The sequence below is a fragment of the Euprymna scolopes genome, chromosome 14 (genome assembly GCF_053919585.1).
Source record: "Euprymna scolopes isolate OS-2025 chromosome 14, ASM5391958v1, whole genome shotgun sequence".
NCBI classification, from domain to species: Eukaryota; Metazoa; Mollusca; class Cephalopoda; order Sepiida; family Sepiolidae; genus Euprymna; species Euprymna scolopes.
The window spans coordinates 37,766,737-37,788,783 of record NC_136495.1 but is presented as its reverse complement, the minus strand read 5'-3'; the positions used below and the strand labels follow the sequence as shown (position 1 = coordinate 37,788,783).

Genomic DNA, 22,047 nt, shown 5'->3' with positions numbered 1-22,047 from the left:
AAAGATGAGGATAATAGTTCAAATGATTAAATAAAAAACAAATTCACTCATCTCCAAAATAATTCCAAAAATTAATTCAATACAACAATTGGTATGGACCCGACAATTGGAAGATTGTGGATTTATAAGATAAAAAAAAAATCTAACCTTGATTGCCCCTTTGGGGCCCGTGGTGTAGTGGAAAGAGATGCAGGAATATCCAAGATTCCAAAGTGAGCATTGTCTGGAGGTAGCGGTTTCAATCCCACCCAAAGTCGGTCAGCAGATTAATTGACCAAACCGTGGTGAGATAACAACAACTACTGAAAGCAGCAATTGCTGTGGATGTAGTTGGACGATTCGACATTCCTATCCCGTTGCGGTTTACCTGACGAAGGCCAGAGGAATAATTAGCCGAAACGTCGTAGAAAAAACAACAACTAAAAGATGAGGAGAATATTCCAAATAATTACCTAAAAAACATTATAGGAATACTTTATACATACACGCACTTATCCACAAATGCACATATGCACGCATCCATATATTCATGTAAACATGCACACGTGACTGCACAGAGGTTTTCTGAACATTTTAAAAGCAACGCCTCATTAAAGCAATGATTTCTGAATTGTTAATTTAGGTTGCTTAATAACAATTAGCAATGCATGAATAGGGATGAGTTAGAATTATGGCGTTTTTGTTTGCCACCCTTTAAAAGATTCTGTCTGTCAGTTGTTTTGTCAAGGTTTCGTTTATTTAACTCCACTGAGGACGTTTCAAAAGGAACAACACAAAAAAAAAAACAGCAGTGGAGATTCACTTGCACATAACCATCCAAGCATACAGACACACTTTTTCATGAAAATAACTACAGACAAGGCATGAAGCCACTTCATGTAAGAAGCTAAAAATTATAACTTCAAGATCAAAAGCTAGCCAACGAGTAAACCCTGTGTATCGCTTTATTGCAGGTAAATATTTTTTGATTTTGAAGTTGCTATGAAATGCAGAGAAGTGAAATTTGGTATAACACTGGAAGAGCTTAACAAGGTGCCTTATTTCCTTGATTTTTGTTGAATTTGAACAAATATTTTGAAAGTTATGCTAATTTTTCTATTTTCTGGTAATTTCACGTATGTATTATGCAGGTCTCTCAAAATGCCTAGAAAGGGTTGATTGACTGCTAGTAAAAAGAAACAGAATTTAGTGTTAGATAGACAGATTCCGACCCAAAAAACAGTTCATTCTTCCCCCTTTGTCATTCACGGGATGCGAGGACTAAAAGACAAAATAAGGGAAGCAAGATGAAAACAAATTCAAAGTTCACTCTCTACTCTCTATTACTTCTTGCAGTCATAACGTTCAACTGAGCAGAAGAAGACTAATATGCACTCATCTCTTCGAATTTACAGACTCACTTGCAGACAATCTGCACCAACAATAATTCAAACTCACTTGCAGTATAGACTTTAACCACAATGCAGACTCACTTGAACTACGGATTTCATCAATAGTGCAAAACTATTTGCACTCAACATTTTCAACGATGCAGACAAACTTGCACTTTCGACTTCGAACATAACAAACATTATTATAATAACTTGCATGATTAATTTCATCAAGTACAGTAACACTTTTACTCATGAAAAGCGTCTTTACAGATGCACTTTTTACCCATCCGTTTTATTACTCATCCCAACAATTTTTCTATTTATCTAGGAAGAGATCTTTTTCATGCATACCCTGTTTATAACACGGCACTCCTAACAAACCCAAATGTTTAATCCTTGAACATCTTAGCTCATGCGATAGAAACAACACAGTTTCTTTTATTTCATTTTGTCACTTGAGTCGATTAATCAGATTCTCCCTGAATCAACTAAAACAGCTGTATCTCTTTACTCAGCTGCTCATTTGAGAGTCTTAACCCCCCTGGCTTTGACACCTAATAGGACACCGTTTCCTTTGTTTTTGCTGTTTTGCTACATGAATCTTTACTAGACCTTACTGTACTATTTAACTATTGTGACAATGAAATCCAGCAGCAACAGCAGAATTTTCCTCTCGAATACCTGTTGAACAGAATTGCATTTTCCATATCACGAACACAAGAGTAGCAACAGTTTTTCCCTTACTTCTACAGCATGTCAACACTGACATTGTATTAGGTTGGTACAAAAATAATGTCGTTTTTTGAAGTTCAACTATATATAAAAAACGACATCATTTTCACACCAACCTAATAATCACTACCGTCACAGCAACTACAGCAGCTATAAGTCGATCCGTGCATCATCATCATCATCATCATCGTCGTCGTCATCATCGTCATCATCGTTATCATCGTCATCATCATCCTCATCATCCTCATCATCATCACCACCACCATCATCATCATCATCATCATCATCATCATCATCATCATCATCAACAGCAGCAACAACTGCACGTTGTTCTCCAATTAAGTAAAGTTCTATAGCAACTATATCAAAAGCAACAGCCTCTAGTGAAAAGAACCAAAAACACACTGGCCAGAATTCATCATCACAGAAACCTTCAACAGATCCATACACCAGCACCAAACTCTAAAGGATTCTCCTGCCAGTATAACAACCATCATCATCATTCTGTGATGATGATGGATCTTTTCTCTTGTCATCTGACGAAATCGTCCCCATTTTCATAATGGACATATTTATTTCAGCATGTTTATTTGTTAACTTTTTCTGTTAACATAATGACGTCGGCAAATCAGATCTCATTTAAGCGGTGTATTAACAGCAGCTGGCAAAACAGTATAAAAAAGATCAGTTTCTTCAGTATATCATCATCATCATGGAATGTAATGGAGGCTAAGTGGTTAACGAAATAAATTAATCCTTCTCCTCCTCCTACTCCTCCTACTCCTCCTCCTCCTCCTCCTCCTCATCATCATCATCATCATCTGCAGCTTGTTCTTCAGCCATCTAAAGTTTTATAGTAGCTATATCAAAAGCCACAGATACTAGCGAAAAGACCAAAGGCCATTTCAGCTAGTATAACCATTAACAATCCATCATCTTTTCTGTCGATTCACTAAATTACGAACCTTCCTAATGGTAGCATATTTATTTCTTTGTAATAAATGCCGCCATTATATTTTACTGCATACACGAGTTTGTTTTCCATTCTCTGCCATTAACGTAATTATGTTTGTGTCCCTCTTTCTTAGTTGTAAAATTGATCACCAGCATCAGCCTCTGTAACAAACAATACACACATAAACGCATATACACATAAACGCACACACACGTATACACATATGCACATATACTTTGGAAATATATTCCAAATATTGTTGGATGATCTGATACACACACAAGGATACATCACACATACGCACACGCATACACATATGTTCATACATATGAAACAGTTATTTTGCAATACGTTAAAAATATCGGATCAATTAGACTCGAATCAATAAATACCAAAAGGACAAATTTGGATTATCACATGTTTTTTTTTCTTTCTTTTTTTTTCTTTTATTTGAATTTTAAACGCATGATATGTGCAAATTGAGTTTTAAAAGTTTTGTTTTATCAACTGTGAGCATTTTGAAAAACAATATTTGATATAAAAATGTTACAACCTTTCTATTATTTAATAAACAAAATACGTCACTAAACGGAGCAGATTTAAAATATTTAAATAAGTCGATTTTGTGCAGCGATGGATTGCAAAAAGGATGTATATTAAATATTTATTTGCAACCAAGCGTTTTTATAATAAATACGCAAAACAAATAAATATGAAAATTGCACAGATGATATCCCTATTTACTTACCTCCCCACGAGGGCAGAGTTAGACAAGGTCGGTTTTTATTGTAGGAAAATGTAGTTACCTAAAACAGATGCACTTTGGGTTGGAACAAAAACTTTTTTTTAAATGCTTCAATCTAGAAGGATTTCTTCTATATAAACGGAGAACAGGAAAGACGAAGTGTAATATCAGAACAGACACTACACTTTGTTCGCTAGCAGAAAGATCAAAGACCGTTTTGGAAAAGTTATTTTCTGTTTTGAATAGTAAGACAAAGTCTCATTCTTACATTTAAAACACCTTTATTGAATCATTTTCATTAAGGTATTTATAAAAGAGGAATGGAAAAGTGGAGAGTTTCAGTAATGGAATAAGTCCATAAGTATGAACACAAAAGATTAAGATTTTCTGTTTATAAAGAAAAAGAGTTCATATATGAAGAATGCGTACCATACAGCAGTGTTGAAATCAGGGCCATGTAGATTCATGTGTTTTAATTTTCTAATCGTTTTGTTTTCATGAGGATGGGCCATCCTACCAGATACCATATATTCTACTCACTAGTTCAGGTGTAGCAGATATTTTGGCTACAGGATTTTAATCCCGCTGGTAAGAACCAACGAGATTTCCTGCCTACAAAAGGAGATACAACTCACTACAGACTCATTTGTCGCGAAGACTCGCAAACATACTCTCGATGCTACAACCCGCAAGCACACAGTCGACACGACACGCTCAACTTGACTCAATGAATAACTACAACCTTATTGCAGAATTACTCCAAACCAAAAGATCTTTTTTACAATTCTAACCGTTCCTTTGGGTGCAATTGTTTGTGTTTCTCTTGCACTTGGTTTACCGGGTATATTCCACAGGTAGTTTTTGAAATTCTCTTTCAGAAGTCTGGTTGCTCCTATAATTACTGGAATTATGGAGATCTGATTCCAGTTTCTTTTCATATCGTACATAAGGCTTTGGTATTTTGTTATCTTCTCCTCAGCTCTAAAGTACGTGTATGTGCTAATATTAATAGCTAAGTTGAGTCCATGGAGTTTCTTGTGAAACCCCAGGGTCAGACATCTTATGGGAGATTTATTTGCTCCCCAGGAGAGAAGATTGGGGTTGAAATAAATGCCGTGGAATGAGTCAGCCCACTTTCGTGTCCTGGCCAAAAAACAAAAAAAGAGTAGACTGTGTTATATGATGAATGTGAGTTCTTTTAGATGAGGATTTATAATTATTTTTTGTATTATTTGGACTATTATTCTCTTTTTTTTTTTTTTTTTTTTTCACGTTTCCGCCGATGTAACCTCCGACCATCTTCAGGTACCTGAAGGTTATTTCGGCTGAAACGTTGTGACAAAAACAACCTCTTTTATCAATTTCTAGCACGCGCTCAGTTCGTAATTAAGAATTGACCTCTGATTGGGCAAGCTAGAAAGTTAAATGTTTGTACTAATCCACACTGAGAAACCAAAATATATTCAAAATTGCAAACTACGAACTGCTGCTACTGCTGCGACATGCTTTTCTTAATGCAATCCAATTAAATATTTTTTTGTAAAAAATACTGACAAGCACGTTTTGTTAGATGCACATTTTTAATTAAAACTGTATTTTTTAAAAAATAAATTGTAAATAAAACTTTTTTAATAATTAAAACAATGATCTGTAATGTGTGGGCGGATTTTACTTTTTATAGTTCAACCGGAAGTAAAGGAGCCGGTGTCAACACAATATGTTCATTTGGTATTTGCATATTGTGGAGGTACCTAAAGTATAATTGATCCCAAATGTATGTGGCAAACATTTTAGGATAATTGAGGCACACATGCACACATATATGCATGCACATATATGTATGCACACATATATGCATGCACATATGCACGCATGTGTGCACAAGAGTGCTTTGTAAACATTTTAAAAGCAACGCCTGATTAAAGCAACAATTGCTCAATTACAAATTTAAGTTGCTTATAACAATTAGCTATGCATGAATAAAAACGATTTTCGGAACAATTATCGAATGCTTGTTTAGTAGCGCGCTGGATACTCTATAAAAGGTATCATTCGTCGTGTTGGTCTGTCATGGTTCAGTTTGAAATAGGATTTTCGCTAATCTGTCAAGCTGAAGTTTGAAATTACATTTTCATTGGTCTGCCATAGCATACATTTCCATAAGAGGGCATGTCCGTCTGTTTGGTCTGTCATGCTAAAGTGTTAAATGTGTTTTTTTTTTCGTCGTTGTACGCACAGATTGAAAGGACGTATCTCCACAATATCCATTCTGCATTTTCATCGTTGCTAATCATGATGTTAAGTAGAGATTTCAACGAAAAATGAATAAGGCTTTTGAAATCTAATCACGTTTTGAAGCGAACATAAGTAGCGGAAAACAAAAATATCCGTGTATATATATGATGTCTACCACAATAAAAACACTGTTTTCCGAAACGATCGTACAAATAATTGATTTTGTTGTTGTTCCTTCTTATGAAACGGATTTTTAATTTAATTATAATTTGATTTTTAAATTTTAAATTTTAAATTATCAATCACATTACTAAATATTGAATTAGCTCTAGGATATTTACCTATCGAGCTTATTATATATCTAAATTACAATGAGCACTTTTTCTTTCCTGTATTTTAATTAAACTAGTAATTTCACTATTACATTAAAATACACTCTGCTCTTTAGACTATTGTTCTAATCTTCTTTTTATATACATACATATATATATATATATGTATGTATATAAAAGCTTTCATACATATATATATATATATATATATATGTATGTATATAGAAGCTTTCACCGGGGATTTTAAACTTTCTAATAACGTTTCCAACTGTACTAAGTGGTAGATTTGATATTATTCGATACCCTTTTTCTTCTTTGTGCTTATCAATGATTTTTTTTTTTTGACGAATGTCTATTGACAACTCTTTAGTTTTAGGCATTTTTATAAATGAACTGGTTGACTTTGAAGAAGTGAGCCCCAACTGGAATAATTTTATAAAATTATTTTAATATAAAGCTTTCTGATTGGTCAGTGATAACACGTCTGCATTATTGCAAGACGCTAAGCAAAAGTCATTTAAATTTATTTCAGAAAAAGAATTTTTTTTAAGTGTATCCAATACTTTTGTGTTTGTTAATTCATATTTTCCTTAAATATAAACTTACTAAACTTTGATTTTGTAATTACTACTCCAAATATAATTTAGAATAGTAATAAGAATATACTGACCAAATTTTAGGTAAAATCTTGAACCCTAATTAAAGTTATGAAGAAAAATGTAATGCATCCAATACTTTTGCGTGGCACTGTATATATATATATATATATATATATATATATATATATATATATATATATATATATACTAGCATGGGTGCTCGGCGTTGCCCGGGTGTTTGGAGGTGTATGTTAAACAAACAAAAAAAAGTGGGAGTAGGAAGGCAGGCTCGAACCCATACCGCAAAGGAGGAAAAGAACGGGGAAAAATACTAACGTCTTTGCTGTTACGACCACCGCCAAACCGGAAATGGCGTAGGTTTTAATTAAGGCTAGACAATCGAAGGAGGGGATGACTTTCGAAAATATCGGCGAAAAAGCGACCCTCTCCTGAAGAAAGGTGTCCAGTTGAGGGTGAAGAAATTAATGTTTTTAGCCAATTTTTCGGTATTTGTCGTTTGAAGGGTCGAGCTTCCCAACAATACTGATCTTGTGAAAATCTGTCGCCTCTGTGGAAAGTTTTAGGCAGACATGCAAACATACATACATACATTTATATATTAATAGCTGAAATTTTCGACCCAAACAGATTAAAAACCTTGCCCTATCTCTGAATACTCTTTATGTAAAATTTCAAATGTTTAGAACAGAAATTGTCTAAGTAATTTGGTAACTTTGGTCCCTATTATGACCCCTTAAAATTTATTGTTTTCGGCTCAAATCAAGTTAAGTTAGAGATCTATGTCCAAGGAACCTATATCTAAAATTTCAAGTGTTTAAACCCAAAATTGGCGGAGGAGTTTGGTAGAGTTCTCAAAGGTCAAATCGTTGAACTTTGACACCTTAACAGCCAAATTTCTGGCCGAAAACGAATTGCAAAGATTTTCCCAAATCTCAGTACCCTGTATATCAAATTTCGAGTCTGTAGACTGAAAATTGACAGAGTTATTTTGTAGGGAAATGTACACAGACACACACACTTTCACTTAAATATATATATATATATATATATATATATATATATATATATATATATATATATATATATTTGTATTGTATGAAAAGTGTTTCTATTTTCGCTGGATTATATAAAAAGTTGATGCACAGTAAATGGTGTTTCGTACTGATATGGTGACCATATCAGTACGAAACACCATTTACTGTGCATCAGATGGTTATTTCCTTTCTTGCTCGAATATCGTGCGTCGTCAGACCATATCATATGGTCTGACGACGCACGATATTCGAGCAAGAAAGGAAATAACCATCTGATGTATTTGTGACGGCTTTGGTGTTTGGATGTCACTCTTTTATATAATGTCAGCGAAAAAGGAGTCTTACATATATATTTCATGAAATAAGAGACATTGCGCTCAAGTGTAAAAAACAAAACAAAAAAAAACACGTGTAAAAAGAACACGAATAGTGTATTAATTTCTTTCAAGTAATAAATATGTACATACAAGGTCACGTGCGTGCGTACGGTTCATCTCTCTCTCTCTCTCTCTCTCTCTCTCTCTCTCTCTCTCTCTCTATCTATCTATCTATCTATCTCTTTTGTTTTTACATAAACATTTAGATATCGCTACACAGTTATGAGTATGCTTCAATCAACTAGTTATAAATAATTAGAGACATTATCAGACGATGATGCTTTTCCAAAAATTTAGAAGAACTGAACTTCTGGAAAAGCAACATCGTCGGATGACGTCTCTAGTTATTCATAACCAGTTAACTGAAACATACTCATGACCGTGTAGCGATACCTGAATGTTTATGTAAAAACAAACAGAAATGACATCTTGCTCTACTTTGAATTGAGCACTCTTGTATAAATCTCGTTAAATTCATTGGATGTTTCACCTCTGAATAATATTAACCTAGCCTTGTCCATAAAGTTCGTGTGCACTTTAAAAAATGTATAACTTTATTTATATTTGCGATAGAAATAATCTGTAAAAAATGTTATAAAGTTTCATGTATCTAGTTTTAAGTATAATTATTGAATAATTTTTAACCACAAAATTCGTAACAATTTTTAGATAAGTAAAAAATAAGTAAAAAATATTTTCTTTTGTTTTTCAGAATCAATTTGATCCCATGGCTTCAATTGAGGAAAAAGTAAACTGTGTCCTTTGGTTGGCTGAATTGAAATCTACTATTGCTGTACAAAGAAAGTTTAGAATTGAATACAATAAAAAAGCGCCTCATAAGAACACCATTGTTAAATGGATGAAAAAATTTAAAGAGACAGGCTCTGTCCATGATAAACCATGATCTGGAAGGCCATATTTCATTGACGAAAGTGTTGCTTCCATAGAAGAATCCTTTAGTGCAAATCCAAGAAAGTCTGTAAGACGGGCATCATTGGAGCTCGGGCTGCCAAAATCTACTGTGCATAAGATTCTGCGGGCAAAACTTCATATGAAAGCTTACAAAATTAAATTACATCAACAGTTGTTAGAAGAGGATTATTATGCACGGCTAACTTTCTGTCACCAGTTCAATGAAAAACTTTGCAATAATGATGCATTTGTGAGTAATTTACTGTTTTCTGATGAAGCAACATTTCACATTAGTGGCAAAGTCAACAGGCATAATTGCCGAATTTGGGGAACTGAAAACCCAAATGAAACTGTTGAACATGAAAGGGATTCTCTTAAAGTTAATGTGTGGTGTGCTTTGGGAATAAATCGAATCATAGGGCCATATTTTTTTTGACGATCGTGTTATTAACAGTGACAGCTACTTAGATATGTTGCAGGATTACTTTATTCCGCAACTTGAACAATTAAACTTGAAAGATGATACAGTGTTTCAACAAGATGGAGCTCCTTGTCACTTTGCTCGGCATGTTAGACAGTTTCTAAATCAGGAATTTCATAACAGATGGATCGGAAGGGGTGGACCATTTCATTGGCCTCCACGTTCGCCAGATTTACTCCATTATATTTTTTTATGGGGACATGTGAAAACAATTGTGTATGAAACCAAACCTTGTTCATTGGAAGATTTGAAAGCTAGAATAACTAATGTGATTTCAGGCATTACTATAAATCATTTGACAAATGTTTTTCGTGAACTGCAAAACCGTATTACCCTTTGTATTGCTAATGATGGAGGTCATGTGGAAAGTTAAATAAAATTTCAATAAAAGTTTAAAAAATATAGATTTACTTCTTTCAAATCCATTTTACAGATTATTTCTATTGCAAATACAAACAAGGTTATACATTTTTTAAAGTGAACACGGACTTTATGGACACCCTGTATATATATATATATATATATATATATATATATATATATATATATATAGAGAGAGAGAGAGAGAGAGAGAGAGAGATATTCAAACAAACGTTATTATATAGCACAGAGTGTCTTTAATTCTTTTGTTTTCTACTTTTCATGGGGTCTCTCTTGTGTTAAAAGTGCTGTATATATGGTTTGTTGGGGGTTTTATTGTTCCTTTTTCTGGGGGAGTACTTTCGACTGATTTTTTCCGTCCTCATTACGTGGTGTCGTTTTATGTCTTCTGATTAAAAACTGTGTGGCAATTTTAGTTTTTTTATGCCTGTGGATAACATTTATTTAGCTACGTATCTAACACGTGACCACGTTCCCCATCTACGACATTTGTTACCATTGCGCACTAAAAAAACTATAAGTATCCACACAGTTTAAACTCAGCAGACATAAAAAAAAAACGCCCTTCGTACATAAATGATAAGAGAGGAAGAGTGTTAACAAAAACAGTTTTCAAAGGAAAATCAGTTTTCTTTCTTTAAAATTAAATGTCATTTTTTCATTTAAATAAACGAACATCTTGTTTGTTTCTTCATTATGAAAGGACCAGATTACAAAAACTCTAAACTGTTTCCAAATAGTAATAATTCCTAGTCTAGACATACTTTGCACCCTGCTCAGTCAGCATGTCGACCTTAAATTGGCTTCACTTCCTTTATATTTATTCAAGGGAAGTAACTGTCATCTGATATTAGCACTTTCAAACATTCATTATGATTTTAATATCAACCTCCATCGTCTTTTGCTATATAATAAATAAACGTTTGCTTATTTATTGTTTTCTGTATTCATAGGTAGTTTAGTAATTATCGTCGGCGAGACTAATGACCACTCCTGTATATTGCAAGTATTATTCGATGCCCCAATACACTACATATTGGTCGAAAGTGTCCTTTTGATATATATATATATATATATATATATATATATATATATACATATATATATATATATATATACATATATATATATATATATATATATGATGATGATGATTGCAACGTCTTGTCAGACGAGTGCCACTCCCTCAGACATATATATATATATATATATATATATATATATATATATATATATATATAGGGTGGCCCACTTAAAAATTAAGCCCGATCTCTAATCAACTTTTTTTTCAGATTAAGCGGCCCACTTAAAAGTATCCCATTCTCTGTTATCTTTCTCATAACGAACACCTGACATCACAAGACAAAATACAATTCTTTTCCCAAGAAGATGGGCTACATGCCACACGTGTCACAAATCGCTCACACGAGTTCCTGACATGTTTACGAAAGAGAGAACAATAAGCAAAAGGGTTATGGCCACCACATTTCCCGGATTTGTCATCATGTGACTTTTATCTTTGAGGGACTTTAAAACAAAAAAGTTTATGCAAAGAATCCTCACAATCTAGACCAACTAAAAGAGAATATCTCCAGAGAATATCTACAGGCTGTATCTGCAAACGTTATTAAACGTGCCCAAAAATGCATAAACGGGGGGGGGAGCACTTCCAGCATCTTTTAAAATAAAATATTGTATATATATATATATATATATATATATATATATATATATATATATATTATACAATAGGTAGTTTAAACAACAAAAGAATGTTCCTTCTCTCTACTCCATTTTTATGGGCTACTTTTAAGTTGGCCACCCTGTGTATATATATATATATATATATATATATATATATATATATATATATATATATATATATATATATATATATATATATATATATACAGGGTAGCTAACTTAAAAGTAGCCCATAAAAATGTAGTAGAGAGGAGGAACATTCTTTTATTGTTTAAACTACCTATTCTATTATATATATATATATATATATATATATATATATATATATACTAGCAAAAGTACCCGGTCGTTGACTGGGTTCAAAAACACCCGGTCGTTGACTGGGTTCAAAAACAGCCTACAGAAAATGGACTCTGATTTATGAAAGTATGATCGATTATGAAAAGGAATGATTGTAAAGAGATAGCTTCGAATTTGGGGATATCAAAACCAAAGCAAAATATGATGAAAGTAAAAATAAAATATATAAACCCCATAATTTATTATACTATACCTGTTCACACTTAAACACTTATCACAATATTCTGTGGATCTATATTAAAAAAACCTTGTTAAACTTTGTGACATATCTCCATTCTATGGAGGTCAGGTGCGAACGAACACCCCATAATTTTATTATACCATATTTCTTCAAACTGAAGCATTATTATCAAAGTATACTTACACAGATAGATATGAAAAGTCTTTATTAAAGTTTGTGCCTCTTTCAATTCTATGGAGGCCAGGCGCGAACGCAGACCCCACAATTTTATTATACTATCCCTATTTAAGTTCAAACATACTTATCAAAGTATTCTTATGTACATCTATATCAAAAACACTTGCAAACGATTTTTTTTTTATTTTAAAATTTTTTATTTCTGTACTTTGTGGACCAGCCGCGTACGCAGACCCCACAATTTTAATGAATCATCATTATGCCAGATCAAACATACCCATTCCTGCGTCTCGATACATCTTCTATCATTATATGCGATCAGTTTTCTATAATAGTCAACCATATAGGAGCCTATTCGTGACCAGACACACACACAGACGTTCAGCTTTATATTATATTATATATATGTATGTATATATATGTGTGTGTGTGTGTGTGTGTGTGTGTGTGTGTGTGTGTGTGTGTGTGTGTGTGTGTGTGTGTGTGTGTGTGTGTGTGTGTGTGTGTATAACTAGATACACACGCGCACATATGTATGCGTGGATGCACAGAGTTCTTTCTAAACATTTAAAAGAAACGCCTCATTAAAACAACAATTGCTCAATTGCTAATTTAGGTTGCTTTCTAACAATTAGCTATGCATGAATAGAAATGATTTTCGGAACAATTATCGCATGATTGTTTAGTGGCGTTCCGTCTGCTCTGTAAGATGTATCATCCGTTTTATTTGCCTGTCACGCTTCAGTTTATAATAGTACTAGACTACCCGTGACCCGTTGAGTCAGTAATTTATATTAGCTATGGAATTCATGTATGAGCGTGACACTTGTGACGTAAAGAAAAAAAATCTTTTTGGGGACATAACAGAAACATTTCTATGAAAGTATATTAAAATGAAAAAAGAATATAGATAGATTTCTATGAGTCATTCTGTTTATATTTCTCTTATTTGGATTATTCGGACTACTGCTCGTTTCGACCAATATAACTTCAGACTCTCTTCAGAAATCTTTATGTCGAAATCGAAAAGCTATATGAAATCGCAAACGGTTAAAAGTGTTGATAACAACCACTTCTAAGTTAATAATTTATTAACACTTCTATCCGGTCATGGCTGATAGAACGAGAATAATCTACCCGTGTAGATTATATAAAGGGCTCACTTCGAAATTCTGTATAGATTTCCGAGTTTGAAAAGTTAAATATTAAGAAGGTTAGATGTTAAATTGGCCGAAACATCATTAAAATAATAACAAAGATGAGAATAAATAAATGAATAATGTATATTTAATATGGATTTTTCCTTTGGGTTCTTAGATTTCTTGCATGAAAGAACATTTTTCTGACTCTACAGTCACTAATTGTGTCCCTTGTGTAGGGCTATGACAAGAGAATATTCTTTCCATTATTCTGACTCTCGAGTATATATCAGTTAATATCTTATATGTTTTTAGAGTGATGTGGTTCTCGATTGATTAACTGTGCCTAACTGTGTCGGATATATACTCGAGAGTCAAAACAATGAAAAGAATAGCCCTACTCTTGGAGCTACAAAAGAAGAAATATTACAGCATTTTGTTTTGCCATAATCTACTCGAGGTTATAGTAAATCTTAATAAGAAGACCATTCCAAAAGTAAGCTCTCCTATTTTTTTTTAATTCCAAAACTAAAACGTTGAAGAGCTACGAAGATGAGAGTGGTATCATTAAAACGAGTGATCTTTTGTGCTTCAGAATTTATTTTTCTACAAAATCGCTACCATTCTCAATGCACTTTTGACAGCAATGAACGATGGCTCGGTCATAGAAGTCTGGAACACACTTTGTCACTCGCATCTCTGTCGCCACTCTGAAATCGACGAACTCATCTCTTAACTGTGCTAACATCAAGTGCATCAGGTTCATTAACGTTCAACAGACGCTGATCAATGTGTATCAGTTCAATTTTTTTCTGCGTGAAGGATTTCAATGATGCATCTCTGCTTCTGACACACGTCCATGACATGGGATGCTTTCTTATATGCAACTGCTGGATCTTGTCACTTTGGGTTTCGAGGGCGAATCTGTAATTCTGCAGGTCTAATGAATAGCCACAATTAATGAGGAGGACGTTATGCAAACTGAGGCATGATATTTATGGGCTCTGTACAAAAGTCTGATTCGCTTACTCCTCCTCCTTCTCCTCTTCCTCCTCCTCAACAACAATAACAACAACATGAAGAAGAGGAAGAGGAGGAGTCAACATCAATGTTCATCGTCATTTTGTCATCTTTTCCTGTGTGTCTAAGTAGTAAGGATAATAACAATGGTTTTGCACAAGTGCAACTGCCATCTGTGTGTTTTGGGGCAAACTTTCCTCAACTTTGTACTTTGAGTTCAGAGTTAGCTGCTCCAGGTTTCTGGGGTGAGCCTGCAATTTTGCAGATCTAATAAATAACCGGGATTAATGAGGAGTACTTCATGCAGACCACACAATCCTGACGCATGACCTTCGTTGGCTCTGTGCAGAAGTCTCCGTTTATCTTGGCATTGTTTCCAGTCGTCCTGGACTTCTCCTTGCCACTGGACTCAAAAAGTGCTGATTCAGGAGAGGTGTGATTGGGGATTGTGCAACCCTTGCGTCACAATTACATGTGCAACTACCCTTGCAAGGAGTATCCATTGTCTTTTGAGATAGAACACAGGCATTGCAGAAGCTTGTTTCACTGTTCAACAACAACAGCAACAACCACAACAACAAATATGCTACCACTTTATGTATTAAAATCTTTTAGAAATGTTTGCTGACTTTGGAAAGTCATTAAGTGCATACTAGTCCAACCTACAAGGTGATAAAATTCTCGCCCTAGAAAAGACGACATGATTCCATTTCTGTCTCATGAAAACCGGTTTTCTTTTTTTGTTGCAAACCATCCACTAGTTGGCCAGTTGTGTACAAATCCCAAGAGTGATAGGAGCCTGCTATCATGTCTGAAATTGACACAATGTTTAACGAGCGCAATTGGAGATGTGCCACTGTATAACTCATGCTCCCTACCGATCGAAGTTATGAAAACAGGACTATTGCCAGTACTCTCAAAATGCAAATCCAGACGGTTCAATGCTTGAGGGCACAGTTGAATGCATCGGATAACCCACGGTTATGGTCTTTGGTGTGGTTTCAAGTGAGGGCCACATCATGCCACTTCACATCTTCAAAGGCAGCTTGAAAGTCAATACCAAAATGTACTTAGATTTGCTGAAGAGTGTGGTGATCCCCTGGTACAATCAGGTGGCCGGTGGCATGGTAGGCCCTGGGTGTGGTAGCAGGACTCAGTGCCGGCCTAAAAGTCCAAAGAAACCTAGGCTTCGCTTCAGAAGAGTGCTACGACTTTGTACCTTGCTCTTGTCTCTACTACATTATCAAGTTACCTGAATAGAATTTTTCAATAAAAGTTTTAAAATAAAACTGTAGTGTTGTTTTTTAGGGCGACAATTTTATCATTCTACCCTGTAGAGTAGTACAACTTTTCTAGATATTCCATGCAGACCAGAATGAAAGAGACATTAAAAAGTCAGCATCTTTTCTTTTTGTGTTCTTGCTTATAAGTCATTAGTCTGGGTGCCTGGCGTTGCCTGGGTGTTTGAAGGTGTGTGTTGAACTAAAAAAAAAAAATGGTAGTAGGCAGGCAGGCTCGAACCCGTATCGTGAAAGAGGGAAAAGAACATGAAAAAAACGTGACGTCTTTGCCATTGCAGCCATCGCCAAACCGGAAGTGACGAATGTTTAAATTAAGGCTAGTCAATCGAAAAGAGGGGATGACTTTCGAAAGTGTCGAAAAAGAAAGCGACCCCTCCTTGTAGAAAAGTGTCCAGTTGAGGATGAAGGAATTAATGTTTTTAGTCAATTTTTCGATATTTGTCGTCTGAAGGGTCGAGCTTCAAAACAAATCTGTCGCCTCTGTCGAAAGTTTCAGGCATACATACATACATACATACATACATACATATATGTATGTATGTACATACATGTAAACAGACAGGTGAGATTTATATTATAGATTATGAGCCACGTGAGGATAAGAGGTAGTGACTTATGAGGACAATTTATGACAAGTTTCTATCGATATCAGATTTGAAGAGAACAATATTGTTACCATCAAACAATCTTGTGCCAACTAATTCCATAGATTAGAACTTTTGGAAACTCTTTTTCTGTACACCTAACATCAAATGAAGTTTCCAAAGACTTCTAATCTATGGAACGAGTTGGCACAAGATTGTTTGGTGCTAACAATATTGTTCGTTTAAAGTCTGATACCAATAGAAAGGAAATGCATAGTGATGGTAGAGAGATGAGATCTTGCTATGAAAGATTTATAAGGTGGAACCAGAGATTGAAGCCCTGTCGAGCATCTTAGGGAAAAACGATAGAACAGAAAAAGGCTGGAAACATCTCTTTTGTGAGAAAGGAACTGGAGAGAACAGAAGAGATCTCTTTCCACTAGATTGTAAAATCTATTTTAAACTTTGTCAAGTTAAAAATAAAAGAAAGAGTGCTATCTTCACAGATCTAACAGAAGTATTACATCTTAGGGTGTATCTTGCTCTTATGAAGATCTTAGAATTAGAAGAGAAACTTCTAAGGATGTTAATTCGATCTTGATTATACCAACAACTAAAACTCTTTGTGTGGAACCCAAAAAATGTCATGGAATTATACACTCAACCCTGGGAATGTAACGTTCTAGCAAAGTACATCGCAAGGAACAGAGGACAAATAATAACTCAACTCAATTTTTCTTTAACAACGACATTTATTTCCGGGTACTTTCTCCAAATAAACCGTGATTCTGAATATGGTTGTCTTCCCTGATGCATGAACTCTCGAACGTCATCCACATCTCTGACATGATCGTCCTATCTAACGTCCTCTCTCTCCTTTTTATAGTCTTTTTTTTTTCATTACCATGACGTCATTTCGCACACGCATATAGGGCGCATCTGTGCTCTGTTATAGGTGTATACACTTTACATTCAATTTCTCAGTTTTCTCGTGACATTCTTTTAGCTAACTCATTCATCTTGTTACTTTTGCTCAGAATTGAACTTAGAACCTCAAGGTAACCTTTTAACCAATGGCTTCGTCGTCTCAGCCAACGTTTATTATGTTAGTATAAATAGATTATAACTTTTCTTTTATTGTTATAGATTGTAATTCTTTTTTTTTTTTTTTAAGATGATATTCTCTTTTTGTTTTTGTAGTGCACATGATTTTAATTTATAAACAGAAATGAATACAAGAATTCCTCAGTATGCGTCGCGAAAGTCACGAGTTGAAAAAAAAATTCCTCTGAATAGAACCATCCCAAATTAGCAGAGAATTGCTAAAAACAAATTTAAGTCCTGTCAGATTTAATTGATTATTTATTGGACGCGTGTTAACCTCCAATGAAAAAACATAGATAAAGAAAAGGCTGTATCATGCACGTACCCGTGACGTAAAGAAAATATCATTACACCAAAAATAACAATTTTATCAAGTAGTTTTATTTTTATAAAGAAAATGATTTTAAAGCAAATTTGAGTTTGTCCAGTGACCTCCTCCTAATGTTAAGAACGGCTTCCTAAAATCTCGCAAGTTTGAATTATTTGGAGTTATCTCCCTTGTCCCTTCAGACTGTTTTCAAGATGGCGTCGCGAAATCGTTGCTTGTAGTTTAGCAATAAAATTTCATTTTCTGATTTAAAAATATAACTACTTGATAAATGTCCATGATTTTTGGTGTATGATATTTTCTTTCCGCCACGAGTATGTACATCATATAGATTTTTCTTTATTTTTGATCTTACATAGGATGGGATTCTGGATAAGCACAATGTATTGATTTTCTTACTAACAGGGTTACCCGTCATTTCCCGGACTAAGAAAAATAGAAGAGTTAATAACTCCCCCTCTCATCTTCAGCCATTTTCCAAAAAATCAAAAAAGCTTTTATACGCTCGTTCAGTCTCAAGAGACAATGGATACCCCCTGTAAGGGTAGCTGTGTGTCTTGAATTAGTACTGCTTGAGCACAGTAGCAAGGACGACTGGAAATAATGCTGAGATAAACAGGGAGCACATACAGTAGCTGGAATTCCCAAATGGTCACCCATTTTAGTACTGACCAGACCCAACGTTGCTTAACTTTGGTGATCTAACGGGAACCGGTGTATCAACCTGATTATGCCGTACATAAAAGCTACCAATGGTGAACATCATCTTCACAAACGTGAACCACCACCTCAACGGCTGGATATGACCTAAAACTATATCCGATGGTGAGGCCTCACCTTGCGGGCTTTGGGGAGTGTGGAGCCACCCTTTAATTGCCATTGCTCCCAGGTCCACTCTAACCCGGAGTGGTAGTACCTGTAAGGGTTCCAACTATGGGTTAAATAGAATCTGACTTTAAAAAAAATATATACTCCATTAAAAATCGTTCCTCAAAATAACTAGATTCGGCATTAAATAACCTGAAAAAGGTTGATATGCCGTAAAACAAAAACAACCAACCAAGCATCAACGGCTGAAGTTAAAGAGAGGCTGCACTTCATCTACATCCAGCTCCTAAGAACATCTCATTCCTTTATTGCTGCTTGTAATTTGATTACTGAAACATTGGCGAATGTCTAGAAAAGAAATAAAATAAACAAATAATTGACAAAATAACTGTTACCAAAGGCAATAAAAGTTACTTTTTTATTGACTTGCCTATTTTTCTGTATTTTAAAGTATTTTAACATGCTTTTATTTACATTTCTTATCCTTGCATTTGATACTTTGTAAATCCGACGGATTAAAGATGACGCCGGATTTTTTTGGACGTGAAACCTTGAAACATCAATGTCGTAGATTGAGCAACTCAAAAATCGAAAATCAATCAAAAATCAATAATCGAAAATCAAACAAAAATCAATAATAATAAAAAATCAATAATAATAAAAAATCAATAATAATAAAAAATCTAATAAAAATATATAAATCAGTTGAAAATTGGTGACAGTTATTAGCTGTATTTTAGAATGATCGGACTCTCTTTCCCAACGGCCTATATCAGAACGACCAATAGAAGAGCACATCACAGTGTGGCATGGTCCCTAGCCTTTATATGGTCGTTTTGGAGATCATACAGTCTTTAGGTAATATCAAGAACCACATCAACATTTAATATAAATTGTCTATAAAAGTTATGTTACAGCGAAAAAAGAAAAATGAAAGATATATATGTAAGACATGTATATAAAAATGAGAAATAAATTAAACATTATGAATATAGAAGGGTCACCAGTTAGCAAGTGCTAACTAAAACATAAACAGAGCTTTGTAATTGAAAATTTTTTTTTTTTTTGTTGCACAATTTTATAAGAATATAAAAGTTATCTGCAGTAGGGTACAAGTTCATTTATGCAAACTTTTGTTTGGGTAACGAATGTTGAGTTCAAATGTTCATAGTGTGAATAATATGGGTATATAAGTAATATACATATGTGAGTATTTGGCAGCGTGGCTCTGTGTATATATGTTGGTTTATCTTGTTCTTGTTAGTGCAGGTATAGATGTGCATAGGCTGATGAAAACTTGTATGTTAATAATTGAAAAATCCTTTTTGCCTTCTTGCCTTTTACGACCAAAGGCAAGAGGAGGGTCTTGAGCATATGTTCTTGAGGTCCTGTTCGAGGTGCTTCCTTTTAGTTGTTTATTTCCTTGTTTTATAAGAGCTTCTATGTTCAAATAAGTTTGCTAATCTGACAAAGACTTGTTACTTTTGGGTTGTGGAATGATTTTTATTGGTTGAAAGTACTGTGAGTTAACACGTTCCTGTTAGAACTAACTTGCTTTAAGAAGTGACGAGGAGAGCGAATCCAAACAAAGTGGAGAAAAAAAGAGGGTAACTTATTTGAATCATTTATTTTTTAGCATTGATCCGGATCACGTCTCAATCTTACTACAACAGTTAAGCCTTAGTTTGAACCAGGCAAATAAAAATAAAGTTAAGAACCTGAAAAATATATCTCTTGCTTTTCAGAGTTATAATTTTATCCTAAGCAAATGTAAAATGCTATTCAGCACAGATATTACAAAGATATTACAAAGATATTACAAAGATATTACAAAGATATTACAAAGATATTACAAAGATATTACAAAGATATTACAAAGATATTACAAAGATATTACAAAGATATTACAAAGATATTACAAAGATATTACAAAGATATTACAAAGATATTACAAAGATATTACAAAGATATTACAAAGATATTACAAAGATATTACAAAGATATTACAAAGATATTACAAAGATATTACAAAGATATTACAAAGATATTACAAAGATATTACAAAGATATTACAAAGATATTACAAAGATATTACAAAGATATTACAAAGATATTACAAAGATATTACAAAGATATTACAAAGATATTACAAAGATATTACAAAGATATTACAAAGATATTACAAAGATATTACAAAGATATTACAAAGATATTACAAAGATATTACAAAGATATTACAAAGATATTACAAAGATATTACAAAGATATTACAAAGATATTACAAAGATATTACAAAGATATTACAAAGATATTACAAAGATATTACAAAGATATTACAAAGATATTACAAAGATATTACAAAGATATTACAAAGATATTACAAAGATATTACAAAGATATTACAAAGATATTACAAAGATATTACAAAGATATTACAAAGATATTACAAAGATATTACAAAGATATTACAAAGATATTACAAAGATATTACAAAGATATTACAAAGATATTACAAAGATATTACAAAGATATTACAAAGATATTACAAAGATATTACAAAGAAGAATGGAAATGAATTACATTGTTGAGACCTAAAAGGTTGCAGGTCAAGTGGTTCGCTAACGTGTCTTCATTGTGTTGCAAGTTTAGCCAGCCTCTCCTTAACTTTCTCCTTCAGTGGAACCTTTATATTTTAATGACTCTTTACTCGAACAATCTAATTCTTGTTTAGAAAAAAAGAAATAAAACGTTTCTATGTTAAGTTTGTTATTTATGTATGACAAATTAAGGTACGACAAATGTACAACAACTGCTCCTGCTGATTCACTATCCGTGTGATATTTAAGCATGGCAGATTTAGGCACGACAATTTAAGGCACAAGAAATTAAGCCATGATAAACTGATGCTACTGTTTTGTTTGTTTGTTTGCTTGTTTTGAATTCGCTAAAAAATTTTGTAAAATCCAAACATTTTTTTTTTTCAGCCTTAAGGAAAATATTTTAAAAAGTACAAGTGAAACATAAAATGAAAATAGGGAATTCTTGTCCCCCCCCAAAAAAAAAATCAACAGATTTGACCATTCCAGTAATGATTCGATCCCTGTTGATTTTGTGGTGGGAGTTTAGCTCTATGCAATTTATCCT

The 22,047-nt window shown here is 33.7% G+C and overlaps 1 pseudogene; it reads right to left on the bottom strand.

Moving 5' to 3' along the window:
• Positions 1 to 18,698: 18,698 nt before the first annotated feature.
• Positions 18,699 to 18,816, bottom strand: LOC145293400 (5S ribosomal RNA; annotated as a pseudogene).
• Between the last annotated feature and the right edge of the window lie 3,231 nt (positions 18,817 to 22,047).